Source organism: Leptodactylus fuscus, chromosome 7 (assembly GCF_031893055.1).
Source record: "Leptodactylus fuscus isolate aLepFus1 chromosome 7, aLepFus1.hap2, whole genome shotgun sequence".
NCBI classification, from domain to species: Eukaryota; Metazoa; Chordata; class Amphibia; order Anura; family Leptodactylidae; genus Leptodactylus; species Leptodactylus fuscus.
This window is the reverse complement of record NC_134271.1, coordinates 112,430,757-112,448,556: the sequence shown is the minus strand read 5'-3', so window position 1 is coordinate 112,448,556 and position 17,800 is coordinate 112,430,757. Positions and strand designations below refer to the sequence as shown.

The 17,800-nt window shown below is 44.2% G+C and overlaps 1 protein-coding gene across 5 annotated transcripts in view; it reads right to left on the bottom strand.

Moving 5' to 3' along the window:
• NUMB (NUMB endocytic adaptor protein) overlaps positions 1 to 8,963 on the bottom strand; it is an 80,119-nt gene extending 71,156 nt beyond the window's left edge. For all 5 annotated transcript variants that reach the window (XM_075282839.1, XM_075282835.1, XM_075282837.1 and 2 more), the window contains exon 1: positions 8,854 to 8,963. The gene's annotated coding sequence lies outside the window, so the exon portion shown is untranslated. The remainder of the gene's footprint in view (positions 1 to 8,853) is intronic.
• Positions 8,964 to 17,800: the final 8,837 nt, after the last annotated feature.

The window sequence follows — 17,800 nt, the reverse complement described above, 5'->3', positions numbered from 1 at the left end:
ATCATCCTATGGATGTGTCCACACTTCCACAACGTGATATATTAGCTATTTATAAGCACACTGGGAGTTGCTACTTGGAGGAAAAACAAACATATGCACATGTGAACTGGAACTTACTACATGAATGATAGGTAATGCAGTGATCTCCGAAACAGCCGGATCTCTATTGAACGGACATCAAGCTGCAAGTTTGGCTCAGTAGAGATCCAGCTATTCGGGGCTCACTGCTTGAGAACTCATTATGATGCAGAGAATCCCATTTCACATGGCTGTGGGCAGTCAGACGTATGACACACACAGGCCGTGTATCCGTAACAAAACAGTAGTGTGAATAAGCTCTTACAGACTGGTCCCAGCCCTAGTCACTTTCTTCATCTTTGTTGTGCAGCTCTCATTGTTTACAAAGTGGAATGAAGGATTTTGTTTACTGGCTGATAAGATGCTTTATCTTTCAAACAGAAATTCATTTACATCTACTTTGGCCTTAAAGTGAATTTCTACCTTTTATCATCATGTCATCTTTAGGCTTGTGCCCATTCATTTCTTAATATAGGTTTAGAAAGGCCAGAGCTCCATTTTACGGATACAGAATTGAAAAACGCTATATAGACAAAAAAAACAATGCCATGGTCAGACAGATTCCCACTGAAAATAATGAGATACAGATTTTAGCTTAGAATAACCCCTGAACTCTGCACAATATGTATATATGCTCCAACAAGCTGCCAATAGTAGGAGCATCTGCATTTACTGTCACTGGTACATAGGCTGGGTTCACACGGGGTATTTTGGACCGGAACCTCAGGCAGAGGCCACCTCAAGTTCGGATCCAAAATATGGGCAGCCACTCCGTTCTGGATTAGGCCCAACAAATGAGTATCTCGCTTCTTTTTTCCAGGAGCCAGGACAAATGGCTCCCGGAAAAAAAAAAAAAAAGATCGGCACCCATTGATTTCAATGGGAGCTGTCTTTTTGGTCAGGATTTTGAGGCGGATACGGCCTCAAAATAATGACCAAAACACCCCGTGTGAACTCAGCCTTATGGAGTTTAACTATGTTCTTTATTCATTGAAGAGAATCTCAGACTCTGTATCCTTCAATAGCTGCTCCTCTACTGATTCTGACACAGCTGGATTTTTTTCTCTAGCCCCCACTTTTCCCAAGCAGTCATTTCTGAACAGTTATACTGTCAGGTGGGAGGTTCCTATTATTCTTCTCCAGCTGAGGACCACCCACGTGACAGTAGAGAGCAAATCTGTTATGAAACTAACACCAATGATCGCTCAAGAATAATGGGGGCTAGAGAAAAAATTCCAACGGTGCCAAAATCTGTGGAACACAACCTATTGAAGGATGCAATAAGTTGTAGAGAATGCGTAGATTAACCTCCTTAGCTCCCTCTAGTGGAAGCAGCAGGCAGTTAGAATGTTATCTTTTACATCTACGCAGGGAATTTGGAACTCTGTATCAGGAGAATATACAACTGATAAAAAAAAAAAAAAAAAAGAATGAAATTAGATTAAATCTATTTATAAAGAAAATTGTGTTCAAATATAGACATTCAATTTCATCTGGCCATAGACTTGAACTCCATTAGAGGAAATAAGGATCAGACAAGTCAGACTTGTTGTCCCGCTCTTTTGTTTCTTTGAAGAAAAGCAATACCATAGTGGTCAGGCACAGGTTTAGGTCGGCACGAAGAAAATTCAGGCTTGCGTCAGGGACTAAAGTCTAGGGCAGTTTCACACTTTTGTTGTTACCATATTAACATTTTTATCTCTCTCTAGAGTACGTCACATTCTCTCAGGTCTTCCCATGTCCTTAGTACAGAGTAGTAGCCCAACAGAGAGCAAAGAAGTCAATGACAACTCAGCACCTCTATGTTTTGCTTGCACTATATGTCCATAAGGGGATGAAGTCCAAAGGTTATAAACAACTAACGTATCGCCTTGTAAGCACAGTGCAAAGATAGATCAAGGCCAGACAACCAGAACTAAATCCAGGAAGTACAGGGTTAAACAGTAAGACTTTGCACCCTGGAGGCACTATAAAAGCACCAGGTCATGTACACTTGAAGACATCACCATGTTACCTGACCAAATGAGAAATTACCAGCCACTAAACCTTGTCTGTATCAAGGCGGTAGGTCCAATCATATCCCAGTAGTAGGTCATCACAGATAGTGACAGTCATGGAAACCGCTCCATTAAGGCACGGTTCACATTACTGTTGGATTCAGTCATGAAGGTGTCGGGGGGAGGGAGGGACAATAACAGACACTAATTGATCGGTTAAAAAAAAAAAAGACTTACACATTAGCATCTATTTTTATACTGTCCAATTTATGTCTCTGCTTTCTGAGCATAGAAAAAAAAAATGGACACAATATAGAAGTCTGTTACTCATAGACTTCAATGTTAAAAAACAGACACCTGACGTCCGTCATGAATCCATTTTTTTTTTTTTTTTTTTTTTTTAAACGGACACAAAAGTTCTGCATGTAGGATTTTTCCGTCTGCGAACAAAAACAAACGTGACGTATTGGGTGTATAACGGACACAAGATAGAATCCCACTGAAATCAATGGAAATTTTGATGGATTTGTAATGGTTCAGCTAGTGTCCGTTACTATAATCTTGTAATGGACAATAGCAACGGACACTACTGACAGCTGAACGAAATATGTACATGACGATTCATCACAAAAGATGGGAAATCTTTTCTGGGAACACTACATACAGTATAGCCATAGTCTAGCTCTCCTAACTATACAGAAATATATAGAAAACTTGTGGAATAAAAAGCCCTTTACAGGTAAAACCTACATTAAAAAAAGTTCCCTCCACACCCCAAAGCAACATTTACACCAGCTCCGTTTTGGGATTTGGATTATCTGCAGTCCAGAGAGGTCATGTGAGGTTCCCACCACACACTGCTCTCCGCTAACAAGAGACCTGTCCAATTTGGGGCTTAGTGCCAAATAAAATAAAACATCAACTGTTCAAGAGCAACATATTACAGGGACAGGACTGCTCGAAAATTAGGGCCACCCACCAGTGGCTAGAGATGAGCGAGTAGTATTCGATCGAATACCTCCCCTGTATAGTTATCGGTTGAATACCACGCGGTAAATGCAGTAAAAATTTGATTCTCCTCCGACCTACCTTGGCGCTTTTTTACACCAATAACTATGCAAGGGAGGTATTTGATGGAATACTACTCGCTCATCTCTAGTGATGACCAATGGTCACATGATTTTGACCTTCTCACCAGTGACTGATCGCTGCCATGTACCCGATGTACCAGTCACTGAGAGGCAAAGTACTCCAATCATGTCTGCTACATACAATGAATATTACTTGTGTAGTCTTGACTTTACATAGGGACACAGAGGACAAAACATACATAAGCACATTATTTACAGAAAAAGAAATTCTATATTTTATAGACTGTTGTAACTTGCAAGGTTTCTTATGAAGCAGATGACCTTGGGCTTCATCTTGAAATATTCTTGTGGCCATGTGCTACAGGTAGAAGTGGAGTGACTTCCCCTTCCCTGTATACGGCTCAGTATTGTGAAAGGACAAGTTTCATTTTGCTACCACTTTATCTAAAGAACTTGCCGATGACACAATGAGTTTCACATACCTTTACCTTCTAGTCAAGGTAGAATGCAAAGTATAAATGCAGAGTATAAAGGTCAGGGCACACTGAGTTTTTTGGTGCCGATTTTGACGCTGACTCGGCCTCAAAATCAGCCTCCCAATAGAACTCTATTGGGAGGCTTTTTTTTGGAGGCTGATTTTGAGGTGGATTCATCGTCAAAAAAACTCTGTGCACTGACGCTAAAAGTGCTAAACATACTATGGGATCTATAATAGGGTACTCGTAGGTAGGAGCCCGAGTCTCCAATTTCATACAGAAACCTACACCACAATCGCGAGGGAAGTGGGGAGATAGAGTGTCCACATATCCATCTTTTATACATTGAGTAATTGCTGATAAGGCGATGTGCACATCTGTGTAGAGTATCCATTATGGTGTACATCAGGAACTTTATTTGCCCTCCAATTTCAAATGGAAACCCGTGTAGACAATAGAGTCCCTCAGAGTCCGTTCAGGTCTGCTATTTTTGTGATACGTTTTTCATTCTGATCCTCCAATTGTGCACAAAAAGTGGTGCAGATGGGAACATAGCGCAAGCAAGAGGTCTAAAAATGAACAAAAGGATCATACAACACATTTTGATCAAACTGTAATTTGGCCAGCAACTTCTTCATGCAGGACCTGGGGGATCCTATCCTTTATCATAAGATAGAAACTAGCCCCGTTCCCTGGGTCACTCCACCTGCTCCCGTCTTCAACGGGTATTTATTTACCTGTACTATGAGAGCTGGCTTTACTATAGTCTGCTGTCCCAAATGTACAAGAACATACCTGGGCAAATAGGAGAGGAGTGAGCTGGCGGAGTAACCTAGGGACAGGGGGTGGTTCTGATCACATGGTTCTGCATGAATAAATTGCAAGCCAAATTAAATTAAATGGAAGTCTCCGGACAACCCCTTTAAGTGTGGCACTATATTACATGTAGTACTGGTGACCACCAATACCACAGTACCCGTGGAGGGAGAAGATCAATGGCACCCCTGGTGACAGACTACAATAAGCCACACCATGACACCAAATGAACAGATCACAAAAGCTCATCTTGGTTTCTTAAGCTACATGCACTTGTGTGAAAGCTCTGGGTCCATGGTTGAAAGGCACATGCATGATATCTGTGTGCAGGCTGTGCCTCCATGGAATCATTGATATACACTCACTGGCCACTTTATTAGGTACACCATGCTAGTAACGGGTTGGACCCCCTTTTGCCTTCAGAACCGCCTCAATTCTTCGCGGCATAGATTCAACAAGGTGCTGGAAGCATTCCTCAGAGATTTTGGTCCATATTGACATGATGGCATCACACAGTTGCCGCAGATTTGTCGGCTGCACATCCATGATGCGAATCTCCCGTTCCACCACATCCCAAAGATGCTCTATTGGATTGAGATCTGGTGACTGTGGAGGCCATTGGAGTACAGTGAACTCATTGTCATGTTCAAGAAACCAGTCTGAGATGATTCCAGCTTTATGACATGGCGCATTATCCTGCTGAAAGTAGCCATCAGATGTTGGGTACATTGTGGTCATAAAGGGATGGACATGGTCAGCAACAATACTCAGGTAGGCTTTGGCGTTGCAACGATGCTCAATTGGTACCAAGGGGCCGAAAGAGTGCCAAGAAAATATTCCCCACACCATGACACCACCACCACCAGTCTGAACCGTTGATACAAAGCAGGATGGATCCATGCTTTCATGTTGTTGACGCCAAATTCTGACCCTACCATCCGAATGTCGCAGCAGAAATCGAGACTCATCAGACCAGGCAACGTTTTTCCAATCTTCAATTGTCCAATTTCGATGAGCTTGTGCAAATTGTAGCCTCAGTTTCCTGTTCTTAGCTGAAAGGAGTGGCACCCGGTGTGGTCTTCTGCTGCTGTAGCCCATCTGCCTCAAAGTTGGACGTACTGTGCGTTCAGAGATGCTCTTCTGGCTGCCTTGGTTGTAACGGGTGGCTATTTGAGTCACTGTTGCCTTTCTATCAGCTCGAACCAGTCTGGCCATTCTCCTCTGACCTCTGGCATCAACAACGCATTTCCGCCCACAGAACTGCCGCTCACTGGATGTTTTATCTTTTTCGGACCATTCTCTGTAAACCCTAGAGATGGTTGTGCGTGAAAATCCCAGTAGATCAGCAGTTTCTGAAATACTCAGACCAGCCCTTCTGGCACCAACAACCATGCCACGTTCAAAGGCACTCAAATCACCTTTCTTCCCCATACTGATGCTCGGTTTGAACTGCAGGAGATTGTCTTGACCATGTCTACATGCCTAAATGGACTGAGTTGCCGCCATGTGATTGGCTGATTAGAAATTAAGTGTTAACGAGCAGTTGGACAGGTGTACCTAATAAAGTGGCCGGTGAGTGTATGTAGGAGAGCCCAGGATGCAAAACAGACAGGTACAGGGCCTGTCCTGAGCTCACTCCCATGTATAGGGCCATTACAATATAAAGGGTCAGTGTGCTAGCCATGGAAAGCATAGCCATCACAGTGACAATGTACACGGAGCCCTATTCATACAACAAGCCTGTATAGTTATGAACAGATACTAGATGAAGGAGTCAGGGAAAGCTAGAGGACTACCAATATGGCCACTGTCATCCTGCTCACTTCTAGTACAAGCTTTATCGTTTTAGTCTTACAGAACATAAGCACACCTAGTCCAGGTATTGCAGGTATAGTCTCCATAGGTACATATTTCTATAGCTGAAAGAAAGAAAAGTTACTTGAAAAGGAACAAACTACAAAAGATAACACTGTTAAGTTTTCAAGAGTCACAACCATGAGAACTCTTGGCACCAGTGACTGGAGGAGAATTATGGACTGGCAGGAATCGCTTCCTCAAGTACCTCTGGCATGTACTTACTGGAGGTGGGACGGGAGGGGAATAGCACTTAACTCTGACACGATACACAAATATAGCCTTATTTGTTCCCTTGATATATTTAACTCCTGCACCTATTCACTGACAGCAAGCATGAGTCTTGGAAATGGTGAGCAAGTAAAATATTAAAGGATATGAGTCACAAGAAAATGAACTTTTTTATGTTAAATATCATCTGACACTTTACAATTCTGTAGGGGGGGTCTTTGCAGCAGTCACATAGAATTACAATAGAAGATAACACCACAATGAGTTACCATTGTATCCATTACTAAGAGTACATGATGTCACAGCTCATCTATTTCTATTACGGAGCCTGCTGTAAGTCATCTCTCTAAATGCTGTAACAGCAGAGGAGACAACTCGGGCAAGATGGCAGCCCCCGGAATCACGTACAGAAAACAGAATTTTGAAAAAATACATACAGTCCAGAACACACAAAGCTATAATATAAAAAAAAAAGAAAAAAACAAGCAGTAAAAGTGGCGATACCTTTGCAATGGAGAGGTACGGATTCTCAATGGGAAAATCCTGTTTAATTCAGGTGACCCTAACTTATCCATCTGCAGGGCTGGGTTGGAGTGTTGGTGACAGCTTCCCATTAAGAACGTCTCTAGGGATAACTTCAGTTTCCCATTGTAATTATTTACTGGACCATTCAATAGACACCTTTATGAATAATGATCAGCCCCTACGGTTTGAGGCCCAATGACGGCCATCTGTGCGTTTCTTGATGCTTCCTGGTTTTCCCTTTCCTGCACAGATCTAGTTGTTACTCAGTCAAACATTAGCATACTACATACAAGATGGCTGCCAACTTCCGGTGTTGACACGTGGATATCCTCCCTAGGTTTACACTTTTCTTTTACATTAAAGAGAACCTCAAGGCCAGCTCTTTGCTTCATATAAATAGGTGCCAAAACACTGACTCTAGCCACCACTGTACCTGATCAAAAGGTGCTGTTAGTTTTGGTGCCAGATACGCTACTTAAAGAGGACCTTTCATGTCCACAGTCACATGCGGCTTTATATACTGTTAGGTGTCCCAGGGCTGCAGATATTGGTGGCATTAAGACACCAATCTCGCCCACTGGTAGAAGGTAGCTCCTGACAGTCTATGGATGAGTACAGTCGGGAAGGGGGGGGGTGCGTTCCTCACAGCTCAGCATCATCGCTGGGCGGCAAGGAGCATCCCCTCTGACAGTACAGAGTTATGGATGAAGCTTATTGGGGGGGGGGGGGGAGGTCTGCACAGCCCAGAACGCCCTTCTGACAGTGGGCAGACATAGATGCTATTGTAACGGTACCGATATTTCCAGCTCTGGTGTACACAACAGAAAAGTAAACAGTGCACTAAATTCAGCACAATGTCTGCTTTCTAGCAGTATATAAAACCGCACGTAAGGTATAAAATGTCAGGAGGGTGTGTCAGAAAGGAGGAGGCGAGATTCAGAGCTCTGACACCATCCCCCTCTGATTGGAGCTCTGAACCATACCCCACTCTCAGCTACTGCCTGACACCACCCATCTGACAATATAGAGCCTATGTAACATATCAAAACTAACTGCACTGAGGGCTCAGTAAAGGTGATGGCCAGAGGAATAAAAAAAAAGCCAACCATTCTGGAATCAGCGGAGCATTGCCCATTAACAAACGCTAAGAACTGGAGTTGGTGAAAGGGCATGAACTGAGACTTCTGCCCCCTGCCATGTGGACATTGACAGACAGTATGCACAGCCTGCCCAAGCATTACCTGTATTATTACATTATGGTGCTGCACAGAAGTTGCAGTCACTTACAGGACTTGGTGCCCACACATCTCCATGCCCTGCAGTTGTATAAATAAGACTCCTATAGACCCCCTCCTTAAATCTGCAGAGTTACCCCACATTATAAAACAATATCACCAAGCACAAGCTACATCCTGGCTAGCTACAGCATGCCCACATAAGATGGTGGCACAATAAGTGGCACTCAAGGCCACAGGATGCCAGTACAACACGCCAAGAGTTACAGTCACACTTTGCCAACTTCATACACACATGTAAAGCTATCAGCCATGATAATACTAGTGGCAATGGCACGACTGACATGACACTACATAGCCATACAGTGCCCTGTATACCTGCCCACCCCCCGGCACAGGGCACGGCCAGCTCAGGTCACATCACGTGACAATGATGGGGAAACATTAGTACAGAAGTGCGTTGCTCCCCTCATAGGTGATACAGCAGTCCTCCATGGTATACGGAAGGGGAGACGGAAGGAAGACGACAACGTCAACGCCATGAACTCACCTGAGAGGCGGCGGCGGTGGCAGAGTCCTCCCAACCCAAGTCTGCAATGTCTCAGTTCTCAGGTCTCTCTTACCTGCCCGGGCACAACCTAACCCAACAGCTAACGCCGCTCACAGGCGCTCAGGCACCGCCCAATCAAAGCACCACCTCACTCACAAAACAAACACGTCACTGGATGACAAACCTGTCTCTCAGCCACTTTAACCCTCCCACGACACGCCTCTTCTCTACGTCCCGCCTTCCTGCATAACCACACTCTTAGACATTCGGGCCAGCCCCTTTAACATCCTGATTGGCTAGTTTAGCAGGAGCTGAAAGCTCATTGGCTGACGTGCCATTTTCTGTGCGGAACCTGGAAGACTATAGGAAAAGACCATCAAAAGTTCGAAGAGGGAGGGCATTTCCGCTGTGTTGTGCGGGGTTAGGTTGAGCGGTGGATATGATACACCCGCATGAGGGAGGAGATTTAGCGCACTGCCTTGAGAACCGACTCATGCTGGGTGTGTGTGAATTTTTGGAAATATTTGGTTACTTGTGGTATGAAAGACCGCATCACCTCAGGAATTGCATCTGCATGATGCCTGTGACTGGCAGTGCCATTCCTCTCATGGGGAGGCTTTACCTGGTAGTGTGTGCTCTCCAATGAGTTATACATTTCGCAATGTACAGGAATGTTGTGATACCTCAGAACATGGCGACGCCCAACAATAGGGGTGTCAGTGTGTGGTTACATCCTTTTGTGTTTCCTGTGACTCTCAGTACAACCTGGCGGAGGTCGCCATTGACTCTAACGGACAGGAATTTTACGGCCTCAAGGCTGAAGTCTGCACGTTGTCAAAACGCCGCAGCAAAAACCGTAGCATTTTATAGTATTTTGGTTAATCCCCTCCACACATTGCAGAAAACAATCCACAGCGGAAAATATGCATATTCCAAAATGTCCGCATGTCATTTATACCTACAGAAACGCTGACGTTTTCCGTATGGGTATAAAAGGGCTAGAAAGTCCACAGGTGAAAACCGTGACACTGCAATGACAAACACTGCAGAAAAGAAGTGATGCGATTCCGCCTTGGTTATTTTCTGCATTCGTATTTTTGCTGTGTTTTGGTATGTGGAGCTGCAGCCAAAAAGTACTGTGGGAAAAACCGCAACGCTTCGTGTATTTTCCCACAGAAAATTTTCCCTTTAAACAGAAAGTTTGTGGCGTTAAGTTTGTGGCGTTTTCGTCCGCAGACTTTTTGTTACAATTATATCTCTGGGGAAACCACTGCCATTTCCATAGATATATATAATTGACATGCTGCGATTTCCAAAACCGCGCCAGCTTTGGAAATTGTGGCATGTCCACTCCACGGTTCTTAACACAAAGTGGGTGTGGGATTCGCTAGAATCCCACTTCCACTTTGCATGTACTGTAAAAAGCCACGATTTTTCCCACGGTGTTTCCGGTCCGTGGGGTCCCGGCCTAAAGGAGTTTTCCAGTATAAATTAACATTTCAAGAGGGGGAAATAGAAAAAAAGAAAATTTATACCGCCTACCTCTGGGCCTAAGTTCGGCTAGTACATCCTATGTCCTCTCAAGTGCACAGACGAGGGTGGTTGAAGTGGCCAGTGTGGTCATTCATGGGCCTTAGCACTTTCATTTTGGAAACCAGAGATGTCACTACTGAGACATCACTAATACCCCATATGTGACCCATGAGACCAGTGACTGAGCTTCTGAACATGTCACCTGATCTGAGGACTAGAAATAGGCAAGTATTTTTTTTTCATAATTATTATTATTATTTTACCCCTAGCATGAGGTGGAATTAGAAAAAAATGCTTTTGCACCAATTTCATGTGGGTGTAAGTTTTACAACGTTCTCTGTGTGATAAAAATTATATGTTACCTGTATCCTGCAGGTCAGTACGAACACGGCCATACCAAATATTTACTATATATTTCAGTTTTGATGTCTTTTTTTTTTTTTTTAATGTAAACTTTGTAAAATAGAAAACATTTTTGTCGCCATCTTCTGACATCCGTAATTGTTTCATATTTACAAGTATGGAGCTGGATATATGTTTTTATTTATACCATTCGGTGAAAGATGTGATAATTTGATCACATTTTATTCTTTTCAGGAGGCTATTTTGATTTTTTGCCCCCCTGCTACGCCAGTCACCGTATGGAAAAATATTTTAATAGTTTGGGTATTTTTAACACAGGGATCCCTAATGTGTTTATTTTTAATATTTGATATAGGAAAAGGGGGGGTTAACTTTTTCCCCCCTTACTTTTAAAAATTTTTTTTTTTACTTTTATGATTAGACCCCGTACACATTTATCATGCTGCATTTTTGCTGTGGTTTTTACACTCTCCATAGAAATCTGTTCAGGGAATAACCCAGCATTTCTGCAACTATAAATGACTTGCTGTGTTTTTCAAAAACACAAACGTTTTTGAAAAACGCAGCTTTTCCGCAGCTTTTTTTCCCACATTGTGGGGCTGGGATTAGGCAAAATTGCATTCACTATGCTGGTACTGTAAAACGCAGCGTTTTTTTCCGCTGCATTTCCGCAATGCCCACGAACGCTGCGTTTCCGCCCTCTTTGTCTGGGAACAGCTCCTCCCCTCTTCCTCTGTGCTAGTAGTGGGCGGAATAGCTTAGTTTGGGAGATGGTGGGGATAGTAATGGCCAGTATAGCTAGACTAGGCACACTGGGAGAGGGTGGGAGGGGCTAGCAATGGGTGGATAGCTTAGTGAGACAGGAGGAAGGGGAGGGGCTGGTAGTGGGCGGGATAGTTTAGCTAGTTAGACAGGTGTAACAGAGTGAGAGAGGAGGGGGGTGGGTGAGAGGGAACTAGTGCGGAAGCTACACAGGAAGCTGCATAGCATGAAGTTATAACAGACCTTTCCTGAAAAAAAAGATTTTCTACCAGAAAACCCCTTTAGGCTAAGGCCCCATGAGAATCACAGCAGCAACGCATCGCAGTTCTACCCGCAGCGCCTTAGACAGAAAGGTCACAGAGGTTTATTCTGCGGACTTTGTTACAATTATACCTATGAGGAATCTGCTGGTGTTTCTGTAGGTATAATTGACATGGTGCGATTTCCAAAACTGCAGCGTGTTTGCATGGTGGTTTTTACCCCAAAATGGGCATTTACATCCCGTGGAGCTCTGACTTTAATCTTAGGGCCCCTTCACACCGCGTAAGCGCTCAGCTCATTCCGAGCCGTACACGCGAGCGCTTCTAAACACTTCCCATTCACTTCAATGGGAGCGCTTCAATGGGAGTTTTTGAGTCAAAGCCAGGTGTGGATTGAGCAGTGTTCCTTTTGTATTTCCCATTACTTTTGTTGTCATTCCTGGGTTTGGCTCAAGGAAACCCAACAAAATCTGCACCAAAAGTAGCAGTAGCTTTTCTGCAATATGGGTCCTTAGCCTCAGAGTATTTTTTGTTCATATTGGAAAACTTTTATTAGTCTGTTTAAGACTGGGGCCTCATGTGACGTAAACACAGCAGCAAAAACCGCAGCATTTTGCAGTCCCTGTAAAGTGGATCAGATTCGATTGCCTTTTTTCAAAACTGTAGCATTTTTAGAAATTACAGTATGTCATTTTTGCCTACAGAAATGCTAACTATTTTCCTGTAGTTATAATTGAAGCAGAAAGTCCGCATAGGAAAACTCGGCGGACTTTCTCAATGTTAGGGTATGTTCACATGGCGGAAAATGAAGAGTAATTCCTCTTCATTTTCCACCACTGCATTTTCTCTGCGGTTTTCCAACGACAGTGCTGTACAGTGCATCTGCATTCTGTCGTGGCATCCCGATGCTGATTAGGCCCTGATTAAAAGCCTAAGGCCTGGTTCACATCTTCGTTCGGTAATCCAATCTCCGCACGAGTCATAGGGACAGAAAAGTAGATCATGAAGAACTTTTCTGTCTGCATGTTTTGTGCGGAAAGCACATGGACCCCATTACAGTCTATGGGGTCCGTGTGCTTTCACTGCCTACTGCTTGTCAATGCGTTTGGTAGTCCGATCGGGGGGTCCCCATGCGGACTCCCTGAATGGATTACCGAATGCAGATGCGAACCAGGCCTAACCTGCAGGGAGTCTCGAGCCGAAGACCCCATTGCTGAATCTGCTGTGGTGTCTACAGCAAGATCGAGCAGGACACTCCTTTTTTCCGCGTCCTACTACAATCTCTGCCTACCATTGAAAACAATGGGAGGCGGATTCCAGGAAGAGTCTGCCCTGGAGTCGGCCGTGAATTCCACCCCCAAATGCACAGCAAATTGCTCCATGTGAACACAGCCTTAGACAGTTTCATAAATTTCCCCTATTGTTTCTTTCTTTCTTTCCTTATTTTTAAAAGCTAGGTGTGGGTCCAAATGAAAAAAGCATGCATCTATGTCTTACCTTTCCTTTCTTTCTGATCCATTGCAGGCCTTGGTTTATAATATATAAGATATGTTGTACATGCAGCTTTTATTTCAATTTCAGTTTTTTTCTTTGCCTAGCTTTAAGAATCCGCAGACTTCTTTCATCAAGTGCCTAAGGCAGGCAGAGATTTATTTGCTGAGCCTGAGGTACAAGACGCGCTGACAGAGAGATTTGCACCTGTTGAATTACTTTTCTGGAAATTCTCATCTGTGTCCTATCAATTCATGGAAGTCAATGTTTTACAGCTATTTCAATATACCGTAGTCATTAGATTGTACCAGGCTCCAGATACTCCTCAAAAAATTAGCTTATCTGTACATGTGGCAAACTGTTTTAATTTTGGGAAATCATATTTATTATTTATCATTACAATGTTTCAAACTGAAAGCTAAAGGCGATCTAATACATTTTTATTTAGGCCTATGAATCCTGGGAGGTTGCATGGTAGAAGCATTTGCCTTAAGGCCCTATTAGATAGGACTGATATTCAGGGCAATTATCATCAACAAACGCTCCAAACAATGCTCATTTCCTATGACTGCTCTGTCTAAAGCTAAGGTGGAAACGCAGCATTCTTTGTTGCAGATTTTGCTGCGGTTTTTCGAGTCAGGTCAGGAGTGAATTTAACAGAAGGGAGACGTCTAAGAGCTTCCTTTTATATTTTCCATTCCTTTTGTAGCCAAGGAAGTTCTTAGTCATTTCCCTTCTGTTAAATTCACTCCTGACTTGGCTCAAAAAACCACAGCAATTTATCAATGTTAGGCATTAGCTTAAAGGGATTCTACCACTAAAACACTTTTTTTTCTAGTTACCACGTCGGAATAGCCTTTAAAAAGGCTATTCGTCTCTTACCTGTGGAAGTGCTCTCCGCCGCGCCGTTCGTTCAAAATACCGGTTTGTACCGGTATGCTAATGAGTTCTCTCGCAGCGATGGGGGCGTCCCCATTGCAGGAGCAGCGATGGGGGCGTCCCCATTGCAGCTCGAAAACTCACCACAGCGCCGCCTCTCTGGTCTTCGGTGTCCTCCCCTTGCTTCTTCAGCGTACTGTCGGACGCCTGCACAGTACGCTCTGTTCGACGAAGATTGCCGAACGTACTGCGCATGCGCAAAATTGCGGTCCCAGCCATAGTGCGGGCATCGTACTTTCGCGCATGCACAGTACGTTCGGCAATCTTCGCCGAACAGAGAGCATACTGCGCAGGCGTCCGACAGACGCTGAAGAGGCAAGGGGAGGACACCGAAGACCAGAGAGGCGGCGCTGCGGTGAGTTTTCGAGCTGCAATGGGGACGCCCCCATCGCTGCTCCTGCGATGGGGACGCCCCCATCGCCGCGAGAGAACTCATTAGCATACCGGTACAAACCGGTATTTTGAACGAACGGCGCGGCGGAGAGCACTTCCACAGGTAAGAGACGAATAGCCTTTTTAAAGGCTATTCCGACGTGGTAACTAGAAAAAAAAAGTGTTTTAGTGGTAGAATCCCTTTAATAGAGCTGCTGATCAACTAGAGAGCACTCCTTTAAATTTCTGCTCAATCTGAACTAAGTCCAGTAGGTGGTCCTACTCAATGATTGACAGCTATCTTTGTATGCAAAGTCAAAATGGTTAATATTGGACTGCTCCACCAGAGTGCCAGAGGATCCTCGGGTGGGCCCAGGCTCTAAGACAACAATGGTCTAACAAAAGACTCCCAAGTTTGAAGCATACTATGATCTATTGCTCAAGTGCTGCTATAGAGTTGGCCCCAGAATCATTTTATCTGATGGGCCCAACAACCTCAGTCTGACACTGATGGGGGGATCACCGCCAAACACATTTGCCTAATTATAAGCGGCTCATCGCCAACAACAACCCGCCGACGAAGTCGCGGGCAGAAGCTAGTATCTGTTATTTAGCAGCTCCTTGGCTGCTCTTCTTTTCTTGATACCTCACTTATAGAGATGAGCGAACACTATTCGAAACTCCTGTTTCGAATAGCACGCACCCATAGGAATGAATGGACGTAGCCGGCACGCAGGGGGTTAAGCGGCCGGCTGCCGGCAAAGTCTACGTGTCGGCTGCTTCCATTCATTCCTATGGGTGTGTGCTATTCGAAACGGCCATTTCGAATATTGTTCGCTTATCTCTACTCACTTACCTTATACAGAAGTCTGTAAAGGGGGCAGGAGGTTGTTAATTGATTTATTGCCTCATTTTATGCAGTGGTAGATACAACAGTATCTAAAAAGCTGTAACTCACAGTGTAGAGATATTTAGTAGGTGCAGTTTGTATGTCTTCTCCGGCGGCCTCCTCCCTCTCCTTTCTGCATAGACTTAAATGAAAAAAATAGCTTGGCCTGATAAGAAGAAAAGGAAACGTATCCCTTTGCTAAGATATATTACAAGACTTTTATATTTTCCAGTACTATTCATTTATGAGTTTTTTTTAATAATTGGATTTATACTTTGTGTCTGGTGTCAGAATTCATTTTTGCTCTCTTGGTTTACAATTAATGTTTGGGGTCTAGTGTTTGATGAAGGGGTTATATCATGACACTGGTGTTAGGTTTTGTTGTTTTGAGAGTATGCCTGTATACTGTTACGATGGGCCGGGGCCTCCGCTATGCTGCGCGGAGGCTCCCAGCCCACTCTGCGGCTGGTCCCAGCGGGGTTGAGGCCAGAGCCTCCGCTTGAGTCTGCAGAGGTTCCAGTTTCCCTCTTGTCCCGAGACCAGCACTTCCGGGGTCAGGGGGAGAGCAGCGGGCCAGAGGCTATTTAGGCTTGATTCTGTCTCTGCCCGCTGCTGGTTATTCATTTTCCTTGCATTATCAGCTCCCCTAGCAACGAGCCTCTTTGTTCCCTGTCTCCTTCCTGCTACATCCTGCCTCTTTCTCCTATACTTGGATTTGGATGTGTATGATCTGGCTTGCCTTACAGACCTACCCTCCGTGATCCTAACTTGGCACCTTCCTGATCTCCTGTGTTTGACTTTTGGGTCTCTTCTGACCTCCCTTTTGGATTCTGATTTGGCTACTCCGTTTACCTCCTGTGTATGACCTGGCTTCCCTGACTACGCTTCTGCCTCTGCTACTACGTGACCTCCAGTTATCTACTCGGCTTGCTTGACCACAAACTTGCTCCTTGGGTATTTGCGTGACTCCCTGGACTACCCTCCTGCTCAGCTGCTTCTCCAGTCTATTCCACTCTTCTGGACTTCACTCTAAGGTTAGTGTTTGGGTCCTCCTACTTGGGGTTCGCTCGGTGTGCGTTGCTTTCTGGGCAGTTGCGGATCCGGGCCTCGGACCTTTACAAAGTCCAACTCCACCATTAGGAGCTCTGGCAAAGAACTCTGGGACCTGGTTCCACTCTGGTTAGGAGAGCGTACCACACCCAGGACTGTTTTGCATCAGTGCTTGGGGATTCTAGTTGCCCAGGACTTACAGAATTATTTGTTGCATCAGGTTCTTAACATATACCATGGGAAAGGTGTGTCCAAAAACAGTTTAATCTTTCTGTGTTGATGTGTTAACCAAACTGATGACACATTACCTGGCCTCAGTGACCACATGCACATCTCAATTGGGTGATATACCATATATTCTACAGTGTGGTCTGCAGCTAATTTGATGTTACCTGGCCTAAAGCTGTTTGAGAACCACCAACATCTTAGAACATACTTTTTTCTTATAATGTTTTTTTTTTTTTTATGTTCATATTGTGAGAAGGTGACAGGCAGGGTGCTGGAATCACACTATATCTCCCCCAGGTTTTTAACTTATTTATTTATTGGTCCAGTGCAGGTCTTGAGTAGGCCTCAACTCCAGGTGAGATTAATGGGCCAGAAAAGGCTGCAGATCTATGGAGTGAAAGTAGGTGTGTGGGTCTGTCCTGTAACCCTGAGTTCAGTGAGACAAACTTGTGCTTGTTTTGTTTGTGTGGCTGGTAGTAAGCCACACATATAGTTAGGTTAAAATTACTGTTTAGTTAGTCGCTCAGACGTGCAGGTTTTTATTTTGTTTTTTTGCCTGAAGTTAGGGCTGTATTTTGTTTTGCTGTTTTTGTGCCTAAAGTCAAGGTTTATTTATTTTCCAGTTTTTCTGCACCACTGCTTCTACTGAGCTAACTTCCCCACAATATGTATAAAGTTGGAAAACACGTGAAGGTACAATATGCGTCCACAACAGTGTATGGACATTATATTTCCCAGATGTGCAGCTCAAATCATGGCCGTTTTAATACTTTAGTGGGCCCTGTTCAAAAGTTTCCTGAGTGGACCCTCCCTCCTTCAATAATTTAATGTTCCCTAAGTGTCCTCCATGTAATGCCCCTGTCCCCTCAGTATATATTACATTCAAATATACTTGCCTGGCCCTGTTCCAATGGAGCTTCATGCAGACTTTGGCTTTACTGATGTCTATGGCTTGACACTCAGCACCCCTCCCTGCTGCAGACCTCATCATAGGAAGGCTGGCTAGCGGAGTACAGTGCTGATAGCTACATGCTTCACCATTGTATTAAACTGTATCTTC